The sequence below is a fragment of the Triticum aestivum genome, unplaced genomic scaffold, assembly GCF_018294505.1.
Source record: "Triticum aestivum cultivar Chinese Spring unplaced genomic scaffold, IWGSC CS RefSeq v2.1 scaffold65228, whole genome shotgun sequence".
NCBI classification, from domain to species: Eukaryota; Viridiplantae; Streptophyta; class Magnoliopsida; order Poales; family Poaceae; genus Triticum; species Triticum aestivum.
In genome coordinates, this window is record NW_025228552.1 from 9,103 (window position 1) to 13,653 (window position 4,551).

Consider the following 4,551-nt stretch of genomic DNA (forward strand, 5'->3'; position numbering starts at 1 on the left):
GACTAAACCTCTTCCACGGGCAAAGCATGATCAACACCATAACTCTATGGGTGTTAGATTCATTACCATGTAATGCTAGATTATTGACTCTAGTGCAAGTGGGAGACTGTTGGAAATATGCCCTAGAGGTAATAATAAAGTGGTTATTATTATATTTCCTTGTTCATGATAATCGTTTATTATCCATGCTATAATTTTATTGATTGGAAACTCAAATACATGTGTGGGTACATAGACAACAACATCTCCCTAGTGAGCCTCTACCAGACTAGCTCGTTGATCAAAGATGGCTATGGTTTCCTAGTCATAGACATGAGTTGTCATTTGATAACGGGATCACGTCATTAGGAGAATGATGTGATGGACAAGACCCAAACTATAAACGTAGCATGTGATCGTGTCAAGTTTATTGCTATTGTTTTCTGCATGTCAAGTATATGTTCCTATGACCATGAGATCATGCAACTCACTGACACCGTAGGAGTACCTTGTGTGTACCAAACATCGCAACGTAACTGGCTGACTATAAAGGTGCTCTACAGGTATCTCCGAGGGTGTCTGTTGAGTTGGCATGGCTCAAGACTGGGATTTGTCACTCCGTATGACGGAGAGGTATCTCAGGGCCCACTCGGTAATACAGTATCACAATGAGCTTGCAAGCAATATGACTAATGAGTTAGCCACAGGATCTTGTATTACAGAACAAGTAAAGAGACTTTCCAGTAACGAGATTGAACTAGGTATGGATCTCGGGCAAGTAACGTACCGATGGACAAAGGGGACTGCATACGGGATTAGCAGAATCCTTGACATTGAGGTTCGATCGATAAGATCTTCGTAGAATATGTAGGAACCAATATGGGCATCCAGGTCCTGCTATTGGTTATTGACCGTAGAGGTGTCTCTGCCATGTCTGCATAGTTCTCGAACCCGTAGGGTCTACACACCTAACGTTTGGTGATGATATAAGTATAGTTCAGTCATTATGGTGGTTACCGAAGGTTGTTCGGAGTCCTGGATGAGATCCCGGACGTGACGAGGAACTCCGGAATGGTCCGAAGATGAAGATTGATATATTGGATGAGGGGTATTGGAGTCCGGAATTTTTCCAGGGGTACCGGGTGATGACCAGCATCACCGAAAGAGGTTTTGGGGGGGGGGCATGTGTTGGGGTGCCCATGGGCCAAGGGGAGGGGGCAAACCAGCCCACTAAGGGGCTGTGCGCGCCCCTCACCCTTTCCCACATAACCAGAAGGGGTGGGGGCGCTCCCCTAGGGCAGCCACCCCATTTGCCTTGGGGGCCAAGGCTCCCGGGGGGAAGGCGCACCAAAACCCATCTAGGGTTTCTCCCTAGTGGCCGCCGGCCCCCCTAGGGAACCCTAGGGCGCCCCTTCTCCTCCCGTCCCACTATATATAGAGCGGTAGAGGGAGGGCAGCCACACCCATCTATGCCACGACACTGCCCCCCTCTCCCTCTAGTCCATCTTCTTCTCTGATTGGCTTGGCGAAGCCCTGTTGATATTTCTCCACCACCACCGCCACCACGCCGTCGTGCTGCCAGAGGACTTGAGATACGACTTCACCATCACTCACTGGATTGAGGAGGTGACGGCGTCATCAAGCCATACGTCTGTTGAACGTGGAGGTGCCGTCTGTTCGGCACTTGGATCGGAGTTCGCGGGACGGATCGTGATTGGATCGCGAAGACGTTCAACTACATCAACCGCGCTTCTTAACGCTTCCACTTAGCTATCTACAAGGGTATGTAGATGCAATCTCTCCTCTCGTAGATGTTCATCTCCTAGATTGATCTTGGAGAGCGTACGAATTTTTTTGTTTCCAATGCAACGTTCCCCAACACTCACCCCATCCCACGTAGACAGAGGAGGTGGGGGCGCCCCCTATGGCTGCCAAACCCTTTTGCCTTGGGGGCCAAGCCTCCTAGGGGGTGCACCCGAAATCCATCTAGGGTTTCCTCTTGTGGCCACCAGCCCCCCCTAGGGAAACCCTAGGGCGCCTCCTCCTCCGCTCTTCCCCCTATATATAGAGGGGTAGAGGGAGGGCAACCACACCCATCTATGCCACGACACTGCCCTCCCTCTCCCTCGTAGTCCATCTTCTTCTCCGATTGGCTTGACGAAGCCCTGTTGAGATTTCTCCACCATCACTGCCACCACGCCGTCGTGCTGCCAGAGGACTTGACATACTACTTCACCATCACTCAATGGATTGAGGAGGTGAAGGCGTCACCAAGCCGTACGTCTGTTGAACGTGGAGGTGCCGTCCGTTCGGCACTTGGATCGGAGTTTGTGGGATGGATCATGATTGGATCACGAAGACCTTCGACTACATCAACCACGCTTCTTAACGCTTCCACTTAGCGATCTACAAGGGTATGTAGATGCAATCTCTCCTCTCGTAGATGTTCATCTCCTAGATTGATCTTGGTGAGCGTACGAAATTTTTTGTTTCCAATGCAACGTTCCCCAACACTCACCCCATCCCACATAGCCAGAGGAGGTGGGGGCGCCCCCTAGGGCTGCCAAACCCTATTGCCTTGGGGGCCAAGCCTCCTAGGGGGGGCACCCGAAATCCATCTAGGGTTGCCTCTTGTGGCCACCAGCCCCCTAGAGAAACCCTAGGGCGCCTCCTCCTCCGCCCTTCCCCCTATATATAGAGGGGTAGAGGGAGGGCAACTGCACCCATCTATGCCACGACACTTCCCTCCGTCTCCCTCGTAGCCCTCTTCCTCTCTGTAGTGCTTAGCGAAGCTCTGCCGAGATTTCACCACCACCGCAGCCACCACACCGTCGTGGTGCCGGAGGACTCGAGCTACTACTTCACCATCGCTTTCTGGATCGAGGAGGCGAAGGCATCATCAAGCCGTACATGTGTTGAACGCGGAGGTGCCTTCCGTTCGCCACTAGGATTGGGAGTTCGCGGGACGGATCATGATTGGATCGCGAAGATGTTCGACTACATCAACTGCGTTTCTTAACGCTCCCGCTTAGCGATCTACGAGGGTATGTAGATGCAATCTATCCTCTCGTGGATGTTTATCTCCTAGATTGATCTTGGTGAGCATAGGAAATTTTTTGTTTCCCATGCAACGTTCCCCAACAGTGGCATCATGAGCTAGGTCTATGCGTAGATGACATCATGAGTAGAACACAAAGGAGTTCGTGGGCGTTGATATTCAGATTGCTTCCTTCCTTGGTCTTTTCTTGATTATGCGGTATTGTGGGATGAAGCGGCCCGGACCAACTTTACATGTCCATGTACATGAGACCGGTTCCATCGACTGACATGTGACTTTGTTGCATAAAGATGGCTGGTGGCTGTCTGTCTCTCCCACCTTAGTTGAATCGGATTTGACAAAGGCGGTCCTTGTAGAAGGTTTAATAGCAACTTGCATATCACCGTTGTGGATTTGCGTAGGTAAGAATCATTCTTGCTAGATACCCATAACAGCCACGTAAAACATGCAACAACAATTAGAGGACGTCTAACTTGTTTTTGTAGGGTATGTTGTGATATGATATGGCCAAAGACATGATGAGATATATTTGATGTATGAGATGTTCATGTTTTGTAATAGTTTATCACTACTTGCATGTCGATGAATACGGCAACCGGCAGGAGCCATAGGGCTGTCTTTAATTATTGTATGACCTGCCTGTCAATCATTAAATGCTATGTAATGCTTTACTTTATCGCTAAGCGGTAGCAATAGTAGTAGAAGCATGGTTGGCATGACAACTCCGATGGTGAAACGATGATGGAGATCATGGTGTCATGCCAGTGACGATGGAGATCATGCCAGTGCTTTGGAGATGGAGATCAAAAGCACAAGTTGATGGCCATATCATGTCACTTATGATTTGCATGCGATGTTAATCCTTTTATGCATCTTATTTTGCTTAGGAAGACGGTAGCATTATAAGGTGATCCCTCTCTAAAATTTTAAGATAAAATTTTGTTCTCCCCAAGTGTGCACCGTTGCGAAAGTTCGTCGTTTCGAAGCACCATGTGATGATCGGGTGTGATAGACTCTACATTCGCATACAATGGGTGCAAGACAGTTTTGCACATACGGAACACAAGAGACCGAAAGGTTGAACATGAGTCATATAGTAGATATGATCAACATAGAGATCTTCACCATATAAACCACCTCATCTCACGTGATGATCGGACTTGGGTTGGTGAATTTGGATCGTGTTACACTCGGACAACCGGAGGGACGTTGATTTGAGTGGGAGTTGTTAGGTGATATGATTAATTTAACTCATTTATCATGAAAAAAAATCTAAGTTATCTTTGCAAATTTATGTTGTAGATCAATGGCTCGCACAGTAGCTCCCCTGAATTTCAATGTGTTCAAAGAGAGAGCTAAGCTGAAAGATGATGGAAGTAACTTTGTGGACTGGGCCCGTAATCTGAAGATTATCCTCACGGCCGCCCAAAATTTGTATGTCCTTCATGCTCCGCTTGGTGCGCCACCCCATCCAGCAACTGTGTTGATGACTACTGAATAGTTCAGTGCGCCAT